Here is a 23,756-nt window from a genome sequence, read left to right as displayed (position 1 = left end):
AACGCTTAGTCTTGGTAAATCTTTTTTGAATCTTTTCCAGTTTAATAACATCCTTTCCATTGAGAGGTGACCAGAATTGTATGCAGAACTCCAAATGTGGCCTTCCCAATGTCTTGTACAGCCTTAAAATGATGTCCTAACACTTGTACTTCATGCTCCTCAGCCATGTATCCCTTTGTTCTATTCTTCTATTCCTACTCTCACTAACATGTAGCACTGGGAGTAACCCAGAAATTACTAACCTTGAGGTCCTAATATTTAACATCCTCCCTAACTCCCTATTTTTACTCTGCAGGACCTCATCCTCTTTTCTACTGATGTCATTGGTACCAATGTCATGACTTCTAGCTTCTCAAGCTCCCTTTTGAAAATTTGCTGTTCTTGACGACTGGGAAAAAAAATTGGTTTATGTTATGACCTGTGGAGATGATGCACTCCTCCAGCCTCAGTAATAACAAAAAGGCATGTTGGGCTTATCTGGGATACCCCAAAGTTGGATATTATTTAATTAAGAATGGATGTTAACATTGGAAAATGATAGAAGGGAATATGTCAGGTTTCTTTTATTTTATTAAATCAAAACACCTTTGACATTTTTAAGATTTCTCTGGTAGTGGAAGATTTACACCTGAATGATTTGCAAGCAAATAAACAAGGCAAACCTAATTGAATTGTCTGACAAGTTAGGATTAGGGTTAAAAGCAGGGACTAGGAGGACTGACATAATTGAGATAATATTATAGCATTTGAAATTGGATAAATGTGAACTAGTTGGTGAAGCAATTGAGTTAGCAAGGAGACAACTGCAAATGGAACAGTTTGAAATAGAAAGGAAGATGGAAATACTTTTAAAAATCAACTTGGAAAAAAAAAGAAGAGGAGCACTTCAGAGGGGAAAAGGAAAAGGAAAGAATGTTTCAGGCTATAGAAAATGAGAGGGAAAGTAAACAGCAACGTAAAAGATCGGAACCAAGAAAAGAGATATCTGATTTGATACAACATTCTGATGAAGGAATTTTGGAGTCTAATTCAAGACCCAATGGGGAACTGTTTAAACTTGCACAAGTCCTCCCAAAATTTTATGCAATGGACACTTAGCTTTTGAAAATTTCTTTTGGAATGGTAACTAAGCAGGTGAGGTGGCCAAAAGAAAATTGGGCATTGCTCGAGCAAAGCAGATTGATAGGAAAAGCTCATAAAGTTTACAAGTTGCTGTCTGAAGATGCTTCTGTAGATTATGAGTTGGGGAAAAAAAAGGCTATTCAAGTTGGGCACTGATGCTTACAAGCAGAAATTTCAGAATAACCAGAAACAGCCTGAGCAGACTAAATAGAATTTGAGATGATAAAGTAAATAAACTTGACCATTAGATGCACTCACTAAATGCTGAAACTGCATATAAGACATTTAGGGCAGCAATTCTCCACGAAGAATTTAAAAAAATCTCTCCTTCATTAGTAAGGCCCCACATAAGATCTATGTCTCCATAAGGAAAACAAAAGATTGGAACAACACGGCAGGCGGCAAAAAGATTGGTGACTGCAAGCTGGTCCACAGGTTAAAACACTTTTTTCACCAGCCACACAAACTCAAGAAGGATAGAAGGTGAAAGGATGAAAGAAATACCAAAAGGCAGGGATGAGAAGAGATAGGCCAAACTGTTCAGGATCTTCTCCTCAGAGTGGGAAAAGAGGTGATTAGGATGGAGGTGATTCTGAATACCTAAGTGTTTCCCTTGTCATAGGGTGGGACACCTTCATGCAGATTGCTGGAATTTGTTGGGGGAGACAACTCAGGAGGGGGGCAGAGAAAGTGAGGATCAGTAGGTGAGGGTGAGTGCAGGAGGTGAGATGGGAGTTAAGAGGAGGGGGTGGGTGGAGAGACTAAGCGTGGAGAGGGAGAGAATTGTGAGCTAGGGAAGAGGGGGAGCCAGAAGAAGGACTGCAGAGGCTGGATGATGCAAAATGGAGGAAAGAACAAAAGGGGAGGATAGTGGAGAGAAGTGGAGTCAAATGGGGAGCAGCAAACATTAAGGAGATTGTAGAATTTTATAGCTTTTATTTCAGCTTGCAGTCTTCTCAGTTGACTTCCAATGATTTCAGTTGAATGCTTTGAAGAAAGGAAAATTAATATTTGCAGTTGGTGGGCTTGGACTGCTGAGTAATTTCATTTCAAGGCCATTGATTTTAATCGATCACTACTAGATATCAAGTGATGACAGAATGAATGTTTTGAAACAAAATCATCACAAATAGGTATGGTCAAATGTTGAGTGTAGAATGATGACAATTTTTTTCATGGAAAGGTAATGAGCGGTATACACCACTTGAGCTCATAGATCAATGTTGGACTGAAGTCATTCACAGCCTGGTGATCAAACAGTCATGACACACTCAAGTTCAGTGTTAGATGTTGAGTAGATGCAAATTCAAGCTGAATATTTCAATCTTTTATCGTTCCAGAAAAAGTCAGCAGTGGCCATGGCAGAGATCATACCAACTAAGAAGCAATCCTCAAGTATGTCTGGGGGAGCAACAATACTAGCTTCACCAATGATGCAAACAAGGGGACAATAAAATGGCTATGCTAATGCACAAGTCCAAGTAAATCATCTACACAATTCAGCACAGATATTCTATCCGACTGAGGGAAATAAAACTGTCTACATACACGATTCTGTGGCAGCTAGCATTGAGTTGGGACAACGTTTGATCACAGATTCAGGATACTGTCAAAAATAAAATGCCTAATCCAAAGATCCAAGATAGTGAAAAAATGAAAGCACCTGGTTTACCAGGACACCCATCCTCTGCAAAATAAATCTGTGAGATTTAAAGTCCTCCAGGTAATGTGGCAATTGCCTGTTTCAGCAGAAAAGACTTCCTTCATGAAGGAAATTCAAGACCTTAAGGTATTCTGATTTAAAAGAGTCTTATAAACACTACACTGTTAAGAACACAATCAAAACCAACAACCTTCAACCCAGAGACTAACAAATCTTCTAAATTCAAGAGAAAACATTCAGAAAACCTCCAGACTTGTCTGAATTTGTGAAGTCAGAGACTTTAGATTGATGAGAGTGGTAAATACAGTTACAGACACAAATGTACAGTGTTCATGATGAGGGAAACAGCTTGGGTGAGATGTTGCATAAAGGTGCAATGGTCTGAAAGATTAATATGGAGAATTGCATTCAGCACCACCCAATAGGATAATGTCATGTAAATGAATGGGGGAATAATGTTCTATCTCAAAGGAGTTATGCCTAGCATAAATTGGTGCATTCTCCATGGCAACACCTCTACTAACCAATCAGTCGCTCCTATCATGTAGTAGTATAACAGTTGATTTCTCCTTACTTGAGTATTTCATGCATCTTGTTCAGATGAATGTGAGATGAAAGACGTCAACAAAATGTGTCCTTTTTCTGCAATATTCAAGCTGGAGATTTATATAGCAGTCTTCCCTGCTTGAGTCAGTAAGTAGATAAGAAGACAGTTTGATGCAGTGGATTTGTACAGCATTTTCATCTCCAGAACCTGCAATTAGATTCAGTCCAGGTGGATGAGATCAAAACCATGTTTGTGTTGTGGTTATGAGAGTCTCTGATGAAATAAATTTATAGCAATCTCAACTAAAGCTCCCAATGAATGCAAAATAATTGCCAGCAATTCATTGGAAGTTAGCACTTAGGGACAACTTCTGGAAAAATTAATGTATCAAATTGGTATACTCTTGCTTGGGCGAATTGCTATGGTAGAACATAAAGAATTTTAGGTAAAATCTAGCCATAACTGGATGTTAGTAGAAACATCTTTATAAGAAATATGAATACTGTAATCTAAATATGGGATCGCTGTTTGAAAATATTATTATGATTGCTAAAGCAGCATGGAGTCATCTATTGTGCTTACAAAAATTGGCATTGGGAAATCAAAACTAAAGGAGTTGATTGCTAGCTAAAGCAGTTGATTGGGAAACCCTATTGATCTCAGGCTGCTTTGCTATACTACTGTGAAGGATGTCTACAGTGGTTTCAGTTACCCAACAGCAAAAATATAATGAATCTTATAATTAGAATGAACTATTTGGAAAGAGTGAGCAGCTAACTCACTCTTGGGAATTGTGAATGGCTATTGTTTCTGGGTAATAATTATTGAAGGAACAAGTATGTTTAAAAAATTCACTATGATACCCTGTTTTGTTGTTCTGATATCTCTGTAAATTGCTTTTCTTTAATGAACTTTACTCCATTTCAACTAAAATAATGAAAAGAGGCCATGCCCTGTCTGTGAGAATCAGCCCCGGGATCATAAATGTCCCTTTTACATTCTATTTGATCCAGTAAATTTTATAACAATGTTAGATGATCAGAGTAGGAGTATATTTTAATCCTTACTACTAACCTTGATAATCACAGATTAAACTTGTAAGGAGCTGGTTTGGATCAACTAAGCTTGTATGGTTATCTTGTAAAGCAAACAACATAAGTGAGATATTGATGGTAAAAGCCGAGAACAATACTGTCCTGTCAACATTAGGAAGTTTCCTTCTTCTAATCATGTGTCGCACACAGCCTCCTATCTTCCAGGCTCCTTACCTCAAGAACATTGATTCCCTGATAGACCTTGTGGGGAGAAGTTTTTATAACTCTTTCCCTAACTGTGCCAGGATTCTTCCTGACCACAAGACTAGCATATATCTTGTTCCTGACCAGTCTGAAGGAATGTAATAACTTGTTGGACTTGGGACCTATTCCTGGGAACAAACCTCTGCTGTTTGTCTAAAGCATTGTTGCCTTTCAGTAGATGGGGAAAACCACTAATGTTGTACATAGCAACCACTGTAAAATTTACAAGCAATGATTCAAACATCAATCAGACAAAACTAAATCATTTAACTCTGGTAGAGTAACATTATGCTGTACTATTTCAATGCACTTGATAAAATAAACAAATAATCCACATTTTTTCCAGTTGACTGTTATAAAATGTTTTGATCTAACTTTGGCATAAAATAATGAGGCAAGTGAGTGTTTGGAATTGGAGCAATTTACTTAGCAAAGATAATATACTTAACCCACATCTCAATACCGCACTCTTTCTGCACTGTGCAAACACCATAACTTATTTTTTAATGAACTGGAATGGTTTCTGAGGATATATTCTGGAGAAATGCTGCAATGGCACTCAAAAGGTTAAAATGTGTACAGACTTTATTTAACTTAAATTTTGAGTTGTATTTCACCCTCAGGGTTTCATCTATAAATGAACTCCATTTATCATGGAGAAAATAGGCCATTTCTTTAAGGAACATCCAACCTTAGCTAATATAATATACTTCAACATTTCTGTCAAAGTCACTGACAATAAATCAAATAAATCTACCTTTTATCTTCAACTTCATTCATGATATTTTTACTGTGAGCTTAACTAGGATGAAATGTAAACCTACTGCAAATGAACTGCTTTGATTTATGTCGCAGTGTTAACCTTTTTTTCTTCCTGTGTATGCCTACATGAACATATGTACAGTTAGTGCATTTAAATTACTTATTACTAAAGATGGTCTGAAGACATAATTAGGTTATTTAATCTTTTTGAAGAGCTCTGGATGCATTAGTACTTATGTGTTTGTTGATTCAGTTTTGCGTGTTGGTGCATAAATATTTAAAGGCTCATGAGTTCTCATTTCAGAAAAGATAGTGGTATTTTAAAATCCCAGTTAAGGGAAGTTACAAATAGCTGTGACTTTCTGAGAAGTATTCATAGATAACTTACAATCAAATGATTTCTGCTACTGAATTCGGAATAAAAGATTTGCTGTGTTAAAAAGTGGAGAAAAACTTTGGGAATATAAACAACTCAAAACAGCTACTTGTCTGTTACATTCAATGATTGGCCACCCCACTGGGTATTATTGGCAATGTTTTAATATGCTGGGTTAGAAAGTGATAAATGGTTAAAATGTTTTTAAAGTCTGCAGAGATTAACATAAATATGAATTTAATTGTATCTCTATATGAGCAAGGTGAATTGTACAGATTGTGATGTGTTGCCAATTAGAGATGCACTTGGGATTCAGATGATGCAACCAGTCGCTACAAGATATCATCGACCTGATATTGGTGGGTACAATGGGTGATCAGTCAGAGCCTCAAAGGACTGTGGACATTTTTAGCCTGTAATTGCTAAATATGTTTTTGAAAAGAAGGTCAATCTGCCAAAAAATGGTTGTGAATTTAAATTAAGTAGATGTGTGGAGAGAGAGAGAGAGAGAGACATGGAGTGTAACTCCTAAAGTATCAAATAATACACAAACCATAGGGATTAAAAACTTGACTGGAGTGGACTAGTGGGACTGAATGCTTTCACATACAACAACCAGCAGTCAGTGTGGGTTAGCTCACTATGAAGATTACAGTTGAAGAACTATCCCTGAGTTTTCCTATGCTGCTTGTAAAGTGATCTTTTCTCATTTCACTTGCAGAAAACTAGTTTTAAAAGGAGTGGGGACAAAGAAACTGCAATCATTCTACAAAACCCACAAATCTTGGAATTCACCCATTCAACCAACAATATCAACTGCTACCAGTCAACTCCACTGCAACAAGTTCAAGTTCAACAATCTGGACTTTACAAACAATTCAGAGATGATCCATAAATCTGGTTTTCTTTAAATTTTTGATCTTTTTGGGCTCCCCACCTCTTAATTTATTCTGTATGTATGTGAGTTGTGATACTATTTCTTGCATTTTATATTCAATCAACTCACTTTTTTTGATAAAGCCAAAATCAATTGTCTCTTTTTGAAGATTAAATAAATCTGGTCCAGGGAGAAAAGTATCTCCAAGAAAATGGATCCTTTTGAAATTAACCTGATTACAAACAACCAAAGGGTTGGGTGAGTAAAGAAAGAGAGCAGTTCGTCCCTCTTTATTTGGAGCTTAATAACTTTGGATTTTCCATCTGGAATCATAATGAATTGATGAACCACACCCAGAGTCCGGATGTACCATCTCTGAATCCAGAAATATGCTATATTCATGAAAACAAAATGTTATATCATTTCATATATAGTATATTTGGGGCAAATATTAGTTTTCCTTTTGTAAATAGAAGAAAAAACTGCAGATGCTGAAAATCTTTCTCTCCAAAGATCCTGCCAGACCTGCAGAGTTTCTCTGTTGACTTCTGTTTTTCTTTCAGCAAATCTCTTGTATTTGGCATCATTGAACACCTTTTTTGATGAAAACCAGCATCGCTTTTTGCCTACAGAACAATATCTGCTTATATGTTAGCATGACACGATGGAAGTGATATTGGCAAATAGTCCATATCCTCAAGAAAATGGATAACCAGACATGTCTGAAATTTGAACAACTTAAGCAGCTGGCTTTTGACTATGGGTACAGCATCTAAAAATTGAATCCACAGATGAAAACCTGTGCAAGGTAGTTCTCATCAAGGAGTTCAAAGATTCAATGCCCTTTCCAACCCAGATGCAAATAGAGGGACAAAGTGTTGTGGGGTTTGACAGCAGCCATTCTGGTTGATGACCGTGAGTTAAAACACAGGCCAATTAACTCAAGGAAGCCGGGCTCTGGAAAATACCACAGACAAGAGAGAGGTCAGGATGAGGCTAGTCCTCCTGATCCTAGCTGGACAGAAAATATAAGTCATGCAGAGAAAACAGAGCTGTTCCTGGCTGTTGACAGGAAAATGGATCTGAATTGGAATTGTTCCCTTCTTGGTGTGACATCAGCAATGGCAAGAAAGTTGGGAAGTGTGAAGAGAATGTAAATAATCAGAGTCTTGATGTTGGCAGAATTTATTTGAGATTTTTCTCTCAAGCCTTAAATGGCAATCTCAGAATCTTACCATTGAGCAGTAACTACTTTGTGCTTATGTTGAGGTTGCCAACCTCTGTGTGGTTTGCATTACTGTCTTTGAGTTTCAGCCCTGACTGACAGTTTGGTAGCTTCTGTATAGCCTGCTTTGCTTCCTTAGTGTTCATAATTTCAGTGCTCAATTACAGGGTAAAAACAATGACTGCAGATGCTGGAAACCAGATTTTGGATTAGTGGTGCTGGAAGAGCACAGCAGTTCAGGCAGCATCCTCGGATAGCATCTGTGCCTTGCATTGAGAGGAGAGGTAGAGTTGAAGGCGTGGACATGTCACAGTGTGGCACTCTGCTGGATCAGCTTTATCCCAGCAGCAAATGCCAGCAGTTTACAAAGCAAACACATTGCACGTACTCTACGCAAATGGCCATGTCTGAAAGACAAAGGGGAGCAGCCCTTGGTGGAGTGAAGAGGAGCTGTGGTCAGTCAATGGGTGATGCCACAATCAGTCAGCAGCCTTATCCAGTCCCAGCCCAGGGATTGGTCACAGTCCGTCAGGTGTTTGGATATACTGAAATCCTGGGATCTGTATCCTTGCAACCTAGGGATTGGGTTATGGTCAATTCTGTAGGTAAAAACAATGACTGCAGATGCTGGAAATGAGATTTTGGATTATGGTGCTGGAAGAGCACAGCAGTTCAGCCAGCATCCGAGGAGCAGCAAAATCGATGGTTCGGGCAAAAGTACTTCATCAGGAATAAAGGCAGAGAGCCTGAAGTGTGGAGAGATAAGCTAGAGGAGGGTGGGAATGGGGAGAAAGTAGCATGGAGTACAATAGGTGAGTGGGGGAGGGGATGAAGGTGATAGGTCAGGGAGGAGGGTGGAGTGGATAGGTGGAAAAGAAGATAGGCAGGTAGGACAAGTCATGGGGACAGTGCTAAGCTGGAAGTTTGGAACTAGGGTGAGGTGGGGGAAGGGGAAATGAGGAAACTGTTGAAGTCCACATTGATGCCCTGTGGTTGAAGTGTTCCGAGGCGGAAGATGAGGCATTCTTCCTCCAGGCATCTGGTGATGAGGGAGCAGTGGTGAAGGGGGCCCAGGACCTCCATGTCCTCAGTAGAGTGGAAGGGAGAATTGAAATGTTGGGCCACAACCACACAGGTGCTGTGGTTGATTGGTGCTGGTATCCCGGAGATGTTCCCTAAAGCGCTCTGCTAGGAGGTGTCCAGTCTCCCCAATGTAGAGGAGACCGCATTGGGAACAACGGATGCAATAAATGATATTAGTGGATGTGCAGGTAAAATTTTGATGGATGTGGAAGACTCCTTTAGGGCTTTGGATGGAGGTGAGGGAGGAGATGTGGGCACAGGTTTTGCAGTTCCTGCGGTGGCAGGGGAAGGTTCCAGGATGGGAGGGTGGGTTGTAGGGGGGCGTGGATCTGACCAGGTAGTCACAGAGGGAACTTTGCAGAAGGCGGAAAGGGTTTTTTCCTCTCCTGACATCCCCAACAGTACCCTTCCACCGACACTCTCATTCGTTTTGCCGAACTGGTCCTCACCCTTAACAATTTCTCCTTCGAATCCTCCCACTTCCTCCAGACCAACGGGGTAGCCATGGGCACACTAATGGGCCCCAGCTATGCCTGTCTCTTTGTTGGCTACGTAGAACAGTCGCTGTTCCGTAATTACACTGGCACCACTCCCCACCTCTTCCTCCGCTACATTGATGACAGCATTGGCGCCACCTCATGCTCCCGCGAGGAGGTTGAGCAATTCATCAACTTCACCAACACATTTCACCCTGACCTTAAATTTACCTGGACCATCTCTGACACCTCCCTCCCCTTCCTGGACTTCTCCATCTCCATTAATGATGACCGACTTGACACTGGCATTTTTTACAAACCCACCAACTCCCACAGCTACCTGGATTACACCTCTTCCCACCCTATCTCATGCAAAAATGCCATCCCGTATTCCCAATTCCTCTGCCTCCACCGTATCTGCTCCCAGGAGGACCAGTTCCACCACAGAACACACCAGATGGCCTCCTTCTTTAGAGACCGCAATTTCCCTTCCCCCATGGTTAAAGGTGCCCTCCAATGCATCTTGTCCACATTCAGCACCTTTGCCCTCAGACCCCACCCCTCCAACCGTAACAAGGACAGAACGCCCCTGGTGCTCACCTTCCACCCTACAAACCTTCGCATAAACCAAATCATCTGACGATATTTCTGTCACCTCCAAAAAGACCCCACCACCAGGGATATATTTCCTTCCCTACCCCTTTCCACCTTCCACAAAGACCATTCCCTCCATGACTACCTGGTCAGGTCCACGCCCCCTACAACCCGCCCTCCCATCCTGGAACCTTCCCCTGCCACTGCACGAACTGTAAAACCTGCGTCTACACCTCCTCCCTCACCTCCATCCAAAGCCGTAAAAGAACCTTTCACATCCATCAAATTTTTACCTGCACATCCACTAATATCATTTATTGCATCCGTTGCTCCCGATGCAGTCACTTCTACATTGGGGAGACTGGACACCTCCTAGCAGAGCTTTAGGGAACATCTCCGGGACACCCGCACCAATCAATCACACCGCCCTGTGGCCCAACATTTCAACTTCCCCTCCCACTCTGCCGAGGACATGGAGGTCCTGGGCCTGCTTCACTGCCACTCCCTCACCACCAGATGCCTGGAGGAAGAATGCCTCATCTTCCACCTCGGAACACTTCAACCCCAGGGCATCAATGTGGACTTCAACAGTTTCCTCATTTCTCCTTCCCCCACCTTACCCTCATTCCAAACTTCCAGCTTAGCACTGTCCCCATGACTTGTCCTACCTGCCTATCTTCTTTTCCACCTATCCACTCCACCTTCCTCCCTGACCTATCACCTTCATCCCCTCCTCCACTCACCTATTGTACTCCATGCTACTTTCTCCCCATTCCCACCCTCCTCTAGCTTATCTCTCCACACTTCAGGCTCTCTGCCTCTATTCCTGATGAAGGGCTTTTGCCCGAAACGTGATTTTGCTGCTCCTCGGATGCTGGCTGAACTGCTGTGCTCTTCCAGCACCACTCATCCAAAAATTATGGTCAATTCTGCAGATCAAATGAAACCTGTCAAAGATTACAGCAGGTCAATCAAGATATTGAGGTGATGTGGGGGGCAGTTTATGGAGTCCTGGGAAAAGCAGACTACACAGTTCTGGGGATGGGCTTTGTTGTACTGTGTCACTGAAAGAATGGTTTTGGGGGTAATGGGAAATAGAGTGGAACCTAGAGAATAAGAGAGGACAGAGAAGTATGTGGCATCTCTTAATACTCATAAATATCTACATTTTGGATATAACTGTCACTATTTTCTTCACATCCTTCCCTTACAACAAGGAAAGTCAAACAGGCCAGATCATGGGATTCTCCACCATCACTAACTTACCCCAGGTGCGTTGTCAATTGCATCCATGTTGCTTTGAGAGATTCCTATTGTCAACCTGCAGAGTTTATCAGTAAAAAAGACTTCCACTCTTTCACTGTTCATGCTATATGTAACCATCAATGCCACATTTTGGAGGGCTGGCAAGATAATCTATAAATTGCAGTAACTCTTACATTCTGGAGAACACACATGAGCCTGCCTTCTTCCAAAGATGTCATCTCTTAATTGGGTGGTTGCTAGGTGATGGAGGATGCTCCCTCCAAAGCTGGTTCATGATACCTTTACAAAACCTTTAGATTGAGACAAAACAAAGATACAAAGCTGCCCATGCTCCTAGCAAGGTAATATTGAAACAGATCACAAGTCTCCTTAAAACAAATTTTTGATATCTCCTCTGCCCTGGAGGAGCCTTTCCTTATAGTCCAAAAAAGTGTGGCACACTTGGCCCTTCAGAACTGCAATGACAAAGCAGACTGTCCTCAATACAGGTGAAATTGGGGAATGAAAGCAATCTTCTGAGGATGAGAATGTGGCTGGCAATGAGAACATTGATCAGGAGGGACAGATAGAGCAATGCGTCATTGAACCTCAGTGATCTGAGAGAACTCAGTGAAATCCACTTCCTGTGGTTAGGAACCTGTTTTATTATTTATGATTCTGTTGGTTATAGGGCAAGCAGATCCTGCTTAATGCAAAGGACCTTTGGACTTTGTTTTTGTAGTCCTTCACATTTTTTGTTGCTGAATGAATGTGTATTTATTCATCCGATTGTCAGGCTTGATATGTTCAGGTGATGGTACATTCAAATATCAATACATTACAGGTCCTACTAACCGTGAGGGGAAAAGCAGCAGTCAGTGTGACAATGCAGTAACATTATGTGGTGCTAAGGCTAAGTAATTGGAAGGGCCCATCTGAGTGTTGTGCAATAAACCATCTCATGTTAAACAGATTACAAAGGAACCTCTCCTTTCGACTCTTATCCATTTAATCCTTCACTGTTTTGGTGTGAGTAGCCCACTACATTTTCCTGAAATGATTGAGCAGCTGGTAAGTAAGCACTGAACCTATGGGAGGCATCACATTGTGCAGATTTTCTTGGCAGACCAGCACACGGCAAGGGAGAGTGAACATGTGAATGACCCATTGTGCATCTCCCAAACTTGAGTGGCAATGTACTCCCTTGAAATATTGTTTCATAGAAGGAACTGTTTCTTTCCAGAGATGGAAGATGGGCGTAAGTGTGGTATGATGTGTGCAGGCCAGTTGTTGGTACACTGACTGCACATTGTGTTTAGCCTCAGTGTTATCCATATTAAAGTGCCATGCCTTGGTTGCAGTCATCAATGTTAGAGTTCAAGGATCCATGGCTTCTGATACTACCTGCAGTCAAGGAGTCAGTTGCTTGCAAGAGCTGAGCAATGCTTCTTTCATTCTTGGGATATATGAACAGATGTTTAATCTTCCTTATGGGTACAATTTAATCAGATCCAACTGCTAAAACTACACAGGAGCAAGCATTTTAATAATGCAAATGAATGCCATATATTTACACTTGTTAAGGATTATTTACAATATTTCAACTTTGTCAACAATGTGCCCACCGTAAGGTTTTACTTCCTTGTCCTCCAAACCACGTCCAAGTACAATCATGATTGGTGTAATGGGGTGGAGGCATCCTGCATTGTGGCTGGCTTTGTTGGTCTAGAAGACTTGGATAATTGTCCCCTATGACTAACGGCCCTTTGCATCCCATGGCTCACCAACCGTCTCAGATGCAGGCTCACCCTCTTTGGCAAAAACTTCTATAGACTCAGCTGGGGAATGGGTGAGGTGGAGAGGTTGGATACCTAGAGTTTCCCACAAGAAGTTTCTCAAGATCCTCCTTGTGGCTTTTCCACCTGGGTGCCAGCTGGCAGCACCCTAACATGAAAGAGGAACTGGAATGATGTCTAACCTGACCCAAATGATGAGTCACCAGAACATGATTGAACTCTGCAGCTCATGACTGACTTATCACTAATGTTGAAAAATGTGGTGCTGGAAAAACACAGCAGGCCAAGCAGCATCCGAGGAACAGGAGAATCAATGTTTCGGGCATAAGCCCTTCTTCAGGTCTTATGCCCCAAACATCAATTCTCCTGTTCCTCGGATGCTGCCTGGCCTGCTGTGTTTTTCCAGCACCACATTTTTCAACTCTGGCACTCCAGCATCTGCAATCCTCACTTTATCCAACCTGACTTATCACTAATGTTCATTCTGGTTGCAGTACACCTGCAGGATTGAGCATGGCCCTCTCCCAGCATTGCAATGATATGAAACCCCCAATCCTGACTGCTCAGAGTGTCTAACTATCCAGGTATGTTGACTTACTGTGTTGGTACCTCATGACTGACGACCACTCTCCTTTGACTTTGAGACTAGGCCATTTGGTTGATGCATATTCAATCTGGCACACACGTTGTGGGTGTGATGTTTGACTAGCATGGTACTGTAAACTAACATGTCCACCCCCTTGGCTGATCATTGTTGGCAATCCTGACAAGCTGCCTAGCTTTGCATTTGTGCTAAGAGGCAAGGCAAGGCAAGGCAGAAGTACAATGAGCTTGTTAAGTTCTAAATAATGCAGCAATACATAAAAGGGCAAGGCAAGGCAAGGCAGAGACGCTGGGAGCATCCAAATAGGTGCACAGCGAGTGAGCACTAAGGAAGCAAGCAAAGTGCCCTGAGACACACCCGGTTATAAAGCATCAGATGGGTAAGTGTCCCCACTCGCTAAGTGGGCTGGCAACAACATTACAAAGTGAGAAGTTGGTGCATTCTAAAATTACAGCATTGAAATGGACAACTGTATTCAAGTTGGTCTACAATATGCCATGATGTAGTGAAGCTAGTCCAACGCCAACCTCAATAGCCTCAAGTGCAAGACACTGTTATCGGTAGACTGTACCCTGAGATGTTGGGGACTGATGGACAAAATGGGGGCTCGGTGGAGCAAATATTCACTCTACCTCTTTTTACTTCCGAAATGTTTCTGAAAACCTACCTCTTTTATCAAATGTTTGGCTATCCACATTAACATGGCCTTATTTGACTAAGTTTCAAATCTTGTTTTATGTGTAATTTTATTCTAATTGAAGCGTTCTATAAATACAAGTTGTTGTTGCAGCCTCATTAAGCCCAAGGCATTTCTTGAAACAGCCATGCTGACAATATTGCATTGGTCAGAGGTTATACATTGCCACTCTCTTTTGTCAATTATTATCTTTCCAATCTTTTACTGAAAAGCAAACATTTTATTAATGAGCAATGACCCCATATGAAAATGAACATTTTCTTTGATCAGCAAACTTTAATCTCATTTGACGACAGTTAATAAACTGAAACTACCTTATTCATTGTCCTGTTGGGCAAAAAAGAATGGAATTATGCCTGAGGGGAGTTTGTTAAAGAGGTGCATCTGAATTTGTGAAGTGCCAATGGAAGTAATTCTCTAAAAAAAAGGCTTCAATATTGTTTACCTGATTTTAATTCAAATATAATTGCTGTATAATACCCAAACTTGACGTTGACAAGTGTATTAGTGAAGGGTTTGAGCACCAGCCATTGAATAACATCTAGCTGATATTACTTCATGGGAAAATGACTGTTATAAAGCAGGCGTTTTCTATTGGGAAATAAACTATTAGAAGTTGCTCAGTTGTAACATGTGTTAAGTATTATGATAATAATAATGATGATAATGCATTTTTGTTTTGAAAAGCAGTAGCTATTCAAAATAGTTGTCAAACACATTTACTGCCATGATGCACTTCATTATAGTCAAAGGCAAACAGGCACTGAGTGTGGAAATTAGGAAAAACAAAGTATTTGAGATCGAATAAAGCTACAAGTAATACATTATCCAGGCCAAGCAAGATGAACAGAAGGCATACATCATGCCAGGGCAGCAGTACAAGAAATGTGACAAGGAACATGAATGATGAGCAATTTTACTTTTATCCCACTTGATGGGAAAAGCATTGACAGGATATTAGCAGGAATATTGCTAAGGCTGCACTGACCTCAGGTCTGTGTTTTGCAAACCACAACAGAAACAATAATACTGCAACAACCCCAAGAGCCTCAATGGACAATGTTACTACTTAGCTGTTTCTGTTAAACATGTGTGCTGAAGGTCCTGTGGATGTGGAAGTGGGGGGACCACGAGAGCATTTACATTATGCATCATATTTTGTGAAGTGGATTTTCATGTATGCTGTTATTTTTCTCAGTGCAATATTAAATATTTAGTGCCATCCTTTGTTGCTACTAAACTGGTACCTTGTAATCTGAATTACATCTTTGATGTTTAATTGTAAAGTAGACATTTTCTTTTTTTTAGCTTTCCTTGCTTTAATTCTTCAGATTAATAATTTATAATACATCTGTAATAGGCTCAATGTCTGCTATACCACCACTGAACAACCTATATAGATGCTATTGTTTTACCTATTGAGGCATATAAATCTTTCCCCTATACAGAAACAGGAGTTCCCTGTTGGAGAGTTAATATGGGTCTGCTTCATATGTATGGATAACAAATAATCTCATAACCAGTTCAACAAAAAACTTTCATTATGTTTCTATCCCTCAAGCATCCTTCAGGATCTTTCAGTACTTCAAACACAAACCTTTATGGTAATGCTTTACTACCTGTGTTTAAGTTCAGGCCCTGAGCCAGTGTTTGAATCAAAGCATTTAAATAAGACAGCTGAAACAAACAATTCAAGAGGAGAGAAACAAGACTATCTGAACCTTAAAGTTAATTAAATTGAAGCCACTATCTCCTAGGTTCAATTTTAAACTAGGTTGGCGTGATTATGGCATTGGGAAATATCCAATAAGACTGGGATGCATTAACTGATTCCTCTTATGAGGCAATATCATAAAAAGCTCATTATATAATGGGTTCACTTAATTTTGAACAAATCTAACAAATAAAAGTAATGGAATAACAAAATGAAATCAAAGCAGTTACGATGAAAGAAAATCAATGCATCCACCTGATAAAACATGATTTCTATAGGTTGCAAATGGCAACCATTTTACATGCAGCAAAATACTGCAAAATGAATAAAATGAATGGCCTGTTCATATCCTTTTTGTGCTATGTGAGTGAGGAATATTGGCAGATCACTGGGAAAGTATTCTCTTGGTCTTTAGTGTAGTGCCATGGCATCATTAATATTCACCTGAGCAGGCTGACTGGGCTTTGGTTTAACAACTCATCTGAAGGTTGTCATCTGCGACACTGCAACACTCCATCAATACTACACTCTATTGTATAGATTATGTGCTCAAGACCTGGAGTGATACTTCAATGTGCGACTTCTGAGACAGAGGTGAGAATGCAATCAATTGAGTACACTCAATGCAGAATGCATTATTAAACAGCAACCTACAGTAAGATGAACTCACTAATATAATTCAAGTGTTTTATCACTGGTTCATGTCAGATTGGAGGCAGCTAAAGGTAAAAAGAAACTCAAAATAATTTTGGCACAACAACTTCAACTTTCTGAGTATGCGGTAAGAAGGAATCATTAGAACATTTTAATTATGTTAAATAGGTGACACAGTTATTGAAGGCTGTATTGCAGATGGGAGCGCATTTCAGAAGCTTCTGTGCCACTTGATACAGTTCTCTGACACAAATATTCCTCAGATGATTGCAGTCACCAGTTGGCCCAATTCATGATGTATGGTGTCAGTGAATGAAGTTTGCAACCTGCAGTGTGGTTTGTATCATTACTCCCTAAAACAACAAGAGGTTGACTTATATTTTAAAATTGTTGCAGATCTTTGATTGACTTGCTGATTAACCATTTGTGATTTGCTTTGGAGACATATATTGTCTGAATTCACCAACACATTGCTGCCTCACAACACAGTGCAATTTTTTCCAGATTTAAACTTTTCTCTGGCTCTTCTGAATTCCCACCGTTGTTGACAGTTGCTTCAGCTGCTTGGAGTTTAAAACCTGGAATTCATATTTCTGCCTCTTTGTCTTGCTCTCCCTCCCCACTTCAAGATACTTCTTAAAACCTGTTTCTTCCAGCTACTATTTAGTGATCTATTCTAATATTTCATTGGACAGTGTAATACCAAAGCTTCACTGATCACACATCTGCGAACTGTCCTGTCTTATTTCATTCGGTGAATAAGTGCTATATAAATGCAAGCTGTTTTTCATAGACTCTCTACAGTGTGGAAGAAGGCCATTTGGCCCATTGATTCAACACCAATCTTCTAAACAACGAGCCACCCCATCCCTGTAACCTTGCATTTCCAATGGCTCATCCACCCAAACTAGAAATCTCTTAACACTCTGGGGCAATTTGGCATGGCCAATCCACCTAAATTGCACATTGGGAGGAAACCAGAGCACCCAGAAGAAATCCAAACAGACACAGGAAGAACGTGCAGATTCCACACAGACAGTTACCACACAGGCTGGGATTGAATTTGGGTCCCTGGTACTGTGAGGTAGCAGTGCTAACCACTGAGCCACCATGCCCCCCATTTTTGTTTTAGATGTTGTCACTGTAGGTGCATAGAAGACCAAGCTTCACCCATCACTCCACCAAATCAGCCAAATTAATTGGAAAATTTATATTTTGAGGGAAATATTAACATTTTGTTCAAAACATTCCAGTATTTCATGTACTAATTACACTCTAGTTAAAATCTGATTGAAGATTAGTAGCTCGGGTATCCGTTGTTGTGGTTCTGCTCGCCGAGCTGGAAGTTTTTGCTGCAAACGTTTCGTTCCCTGGCTAGGGAACATCATCAGTGCTGTTGGAGCCTCGTGTGAAGCGCTGCTTTGATGTTTCTTCCGGTATTTGTATTGGTTTGTTCTTGCCGCTTCCGGGTGTCAGTTTCAGCTGCAGTGATTTGTATGTGGGGTCCAGGTCGATGTGTCTGTTGATGGATGTTCTTGCCGTTTCCGGGTGTCAGTTTCAGCTGTAGTGGTTTGTATATGGCATTCATCCCCAAACTCCATCAACAGACACATTGACCTGGACACCATATACAAACCACTACAGCTGAAACTGACACCCGGAAACGGCAAGAACATCCATCAACAGACACATCGACCTGGACCCCACATACAAATCACTGCAGCTGAAACTGACACCCGGAAGCGGCAAGAACAAACCAATACAAATACTGGAATAAACATCAAAGCAGCGCTTCACACGAGGCTCCAACAGCACTGATGATGTTCCCTAGCCAGGGAACGAAATGTTTGCAGCAAAAACTTCCAGCTCGGCGAGCAGAACCACAACACTCTAGTTAATAGGATTGTTGTATTTACAATGAATATGTAATTTTGTTGGATTTCTGTTACTGGTGATACAAGTGAGGGAGGACCAAATGGGTGTTCTGGGAGGAACAGACCTTGAGGAAGACTCACAATGGAGGGGAGGGGAAGGGAATATGTGTCCAGTGCTGATATCCCACTGAAGGTGGTTAATTATCCTCTGGACGTGGATGCTGCGCGGCTGGTATGGGAGGACAAAGAGTCTTTATCACTGTTGCAGGAGGGATAAAAGGGGCTAGGGCTGAAGTATGGGACATGGGTCAGACAGAGTTGAATCCCATTTTGAAACAAAATGAATATGTATAATTTACTTCTCTGTCAAAAATCATATGCACAGTAAGTTTATATATACATGTAATGAACATAATCCATTTATTATTTAACATTCAGTGTGACATAAGATGCTCTCAAACATATATACATGACTTATATATTTAAATTGCAAGTGACGGGGTGCTTGATTTTTAAGATAAACAGAATTTACATCATTGAATTTATATGTAGTTGTGATCATTTTCCATGGCTATTCTTAAAAGTGAGCATCCCAAATAACAAGTGCTGTTTTTACACTAGAAAACAATAAGTTATAAATGGAATCCAACTACTGAGTAGATCACCATACTCATTGATTTATATAGCAATTAGCAACTATACTGTTTTATACTAATGGTTGCATCTTCCTGTTAACAGATGAAAGATGAAGGAAAGATTAAAACAAATCAGAATGTGAGAGATATATTTCTTATTGTAGGAATAAAATTGGGACCAGGTTTTTGTAGAGTAGCAGAAATAAAGTTAATAATTAATAGCGAATACATGACAGCAAAGAGACTTGAATAAGAGAATAGAACTTGTCAGGAGGCTACATCCCTTTGTATTTGAAGACATCATTTTCAAAAGTTTCAACTGGTTAGAACTGATGGGAATTGAATTGTGACAATGCAAACTACTTAAAAATCCAACTCCACCTCAAGGTGTTGGTGAGGGAACCAACTAGTCATCCTCAGAGGTTGGGTGGTCTGTGGAAAGGGTGACTCAGTACAACCCAGATCCATCAAAATCTGTTATAATCTAAGAAAGACATTAACAAATGTAGATTACTAGACAATGACACCATAAACAGACCTGAAAAGAATAATTTGAAAATACAATTGGAACCAGTTATATCTCAAGGACACCTCCTCCAGCACTATCTCCTTTTAACTTTGTGCATTTTTGAGATCCCTAGTGACCACACATGAAGATCATACACTTTATGTTATTGTTCTCAGTTTTCTCAGATTTGACAGAGAGCAAGATTTATTTCTTTAATGAAAAACCTTGTGATTGGGGCCTTATTACTTACAGAAAAAATAATTAACACTGTTTTAATTGGAGAAAGGAATATCTTTGTATTAATAAAAACTCAAAATGTTGTTGTAATCAATTGAGGAGGCTTAAGAAAAGGAGTCAGCTCACTCCCGCTCACCTGCTTATTACAAGCTATGAAGCCTCGATCTTCAGATTCTGTTGTTAATTTTAAAACAGAAAAGTATTCTTTAATATAGCGCATACAGAATGTCTTTTCAGCAAATTTCTAATGTTGAATGTTATATCATAGATTTCAAAACTATAAGCTATTGATTCCATTTCCTGAATAAAGTCAACAAGCCAATACATTTTATTTGGGAAAAGACCGTGAATTCCATCACAACTGTCAAATGGTTAATGTATGAAAAAAGTTCCATTTATTGCACATAAAACAGTCAGGAAAGAAAAATATTACTTGTGGTAGAGCAGCAATCTGTCTTCTTAGGTTGCGCTATCAATTACAATTCATTAATTAGCTTTGAACAAACATCAAAAACATGCATTACATGAGCAACACATTATTGCAACTGAAATGAAATTGTATCTATTTTGCTGTTAAGAATGGGGATGCAATCCAATCTATTGAGGTACTTGTGCATCAGTAATGGGAAATGGGAGCTGATTGAAGCTGTAAATATCCCTTTCTTTTTCCTTTTAATGACATTGCAACAGGAAATTTAACAAAAACTATAGAAATTTGCATTTTTGGTGTACTATTTCCTGCAAGCTCAGCTTGGTAGGAGATTAATTGAAATGTTCTGAGGTGTGAACAGCATGTTGCAATTTGTGTGTTGTCCTTCAACTTGGAGACCAGCGCAATGGTTGCGAAGAGTTTCCTTGATACATTTCAAAGAAAACAAGTGTATTCTCCCTAATTGGGCAATATAGAGATGAAATTTTAACAAGCTGCCTGCGATACTGTATATTCTGCAATATACATCTGCATCCCTGAAAATGATCCATACTTCTATTAGCTTCAACACTTTGTTGACTTTTCTCAATGGGACAAGCTTTTGATCTGATGCTTTTCAACCACCAGTCTTTTCTTCAGGCATTGAAAGCACTCAGCTACTGTATGTAAGATCCCAGTATATCAGCAGTATTACTGCTAATGATCAGGAACCATACAAAAACTATAAAGTCAAAAGCTATTAGAAATGAGATAAATGGAGAAAATGGTTCTGGTAAACTAATTATACAAATGTGTAGTTTATTACTGTTGATTTCAATAAATACTAGTTGCATACCTACGATGTATTACAATTCATTACTCGGTTTCGTTCCACAGACTGCCAAGGAACAGGAAACTAAAGTAATTATTTATCTGAAATCGCCATATGAGAATATTAAGCTCTTTTTATTATTTTTCCAGTAATGTAATTATTTCTGGTTCTGAATAGTAATATAAACACACTAATCATTTAGTTCTTAAAATCCTTTGAAGTCTATTAAAAATACTTTGGTTTGAAAATTTTCAAACAAACCACATGTTCTATCAAATCAATCTAACCAGCAGAAGAATATTAGCAAAATATTAAATGGCTTGTGATCAGATGTTAAGCATCTAATAAGAAGCAGCTGTGGTTTTTAACTTGGCTCTGAAGTTGTTGAAGTCCAAATAAAGGGCACCTTTGCAATTAAAGTCATCTGCCTTCTTTGAAAAGCAAGCTGCCAATCACTGCAAAATTAAAGGCAAGTTTATTACTTTGTATCTGAGCTTCAGGGATTAATCGAGTTTCATTTGCAAAGTTCTCCTGAACAAAGGCTCCCATTAAAGAGAAAACATGGATTCAATAGTTTGTTACATGTTAACATAGTCATATAATTCCAAAAAACGACACTTGAGATAGATAATCTACCTCAACTCATTCCCCCATGCTGTCAGAATTTTCAATTAATCATACAATATTCATTGGAAATTTCTTTTAATGCCACAAATCACCCACAAAGTTAACGGTGGAATCAGAAAATAATGAAGGTCAATTAAGTCGAAACTTGATCACTGAAGCCAGTTAGCTTGGAAGCTGTAAACTTCAGTAGATGGTGCTGTCTTCTTGTTTTACTTGAAGTAGAACCACAAGGTCATTCTCTCTATTGATAAATCACACTACTGTGATACGTAAATGACAGCTCAAACTAACATCAAACTAGATGGCGGAGAACAAAAGACTATCAACCAACCATTTTCTTGACACTTTTATTCAATCATCAGAAGATTGCTTACGACAGGGATACCAGCTGTTTTGTCTTCATCTTTCCACATTTGATAAAATGTGTCAACTCAAATTTTTGTAAATTCTTCACTTACCACTGCTGCAGACACTAGTAATGCTCAGCATATGTATTTCACATGGGCAGATTGCAGAGGCAGGTCAAATCTTTCTGTTACCCAATAAAGGTCAACGTGATTCTGAAAACAACATTAAGTAAGCTAAAATAACTCTGAAAATCAAAGAATAAAGGTCACGTAACTCAAATTAATTGAACACAAACATAATCTCATTTTGTCCAAAAGATATAAAACAAAATGTAGCCATTAAACTGAACGCACACTTACTTATTTCTTATGTTATAAACATAATTTGAATAGTGGTAGCTTTGGTAGTTTGGATGTAATACAACTAGAATTAATTTTTTGGTCAGTAGAAAAGCTATAGTCCAATTGTGAAAGTAATTTTAAGTTCATAGCAAGCAGAGAGGCTGGGTAGTTCTCTATTAAAAGACATTTTGCTGTCTCTAGTGTATTGAAGAAACTAAATAGTGCTAAAGATAAAATACTTTCTACGCAAAATTTGTAGCATAATCATGCTGTGCAGGACTTTTCAATCAAAAATCTAATTGCTCAATGTAACATTGGAGTACTTTGCAAAATGAGTTAGTAGTGATATTTGAAATGATTAATAGACAGTGTAGGACTGGCATGATTACGGTAGTATATCAGGATCTATTACAGTTGTTACTTCACGTGTGTCGTCTGAAAGCCAGTTATCCTTTTTGTGAATTGGATGTAATATCAATGGCGCCACATTTTTTATTATTCATTCATGCCATGTATCCCGGTTGTCTAGGCCAGCATTTATTGCACAAACTTAATTGCATTCGAGAAGGTGTTTTTGAGCTGCCTGAGATCATGAAATTTGCCAGTGGTATCTTTGTTTGCACTATCAAATATAAAAAGACAATAGGAGAGCAAATTGAAGTGCAGAGTAGAGCACATCAATTACTAAATTAATTAATTACATTAATTGCATAATAAATTAATCAATTACATGATAGGGACATAATGCTATTTGCATAACACTAGAACTTGTTTTCTCACCTTGTTAAGTTGATGAGTGATCCAAATAACCTTCAGTTTGTTCAAATAAACCATTCAAGACTTGGGGCCCCAAAAAGAAGTACCATGTTTGACGAGGGTAACAATGCAGGAGAGGGAGAGGAAGAGGGTATTAATAAACCATAAAAGAAGACAGATGAAAGCGATTGTGGCCTAGTGTGGGAAGAGGAGGTTGTTTTGAGTGAAACAGAAGTCACAGATATTGTCAATCATTCTCAGTTCAGAGAACATCATCTGGACTGTGGATATAATAATGTGAATATGGACCATTAAACTTTACACATCACTCTCTCAAATTTGGCCATGTTCTAAACTTTGTCATCTAGGATTTCCATCTTTGATTGGGCAAATTTCTGGAGTTCAAATTGTGGGTAGAAGATCGAGTAAACAGCAAATCAGGGAGTAAAATATGTT

This window comes from Hemiscyllium ocellatum, chromosome 6, assembly GCF_020745735.1.
Source record: "Hemiscyllium ocellatum isolate sHemOce1 chromosome 6, sHemOce1.pat.X.cur, whole genome shotgun sequence".
In the NCBI taxonomy this organism is placed as follows: Eukaryota; Metazoa; Chordata; class Chondrichthyes; order Orectolobiformes; family Hemiscylliidae; genus Hemiscyllium; species Hemiscyllium ocellatum.
This window is presented reverse-complemented; position numbering follows the sequence as displayed.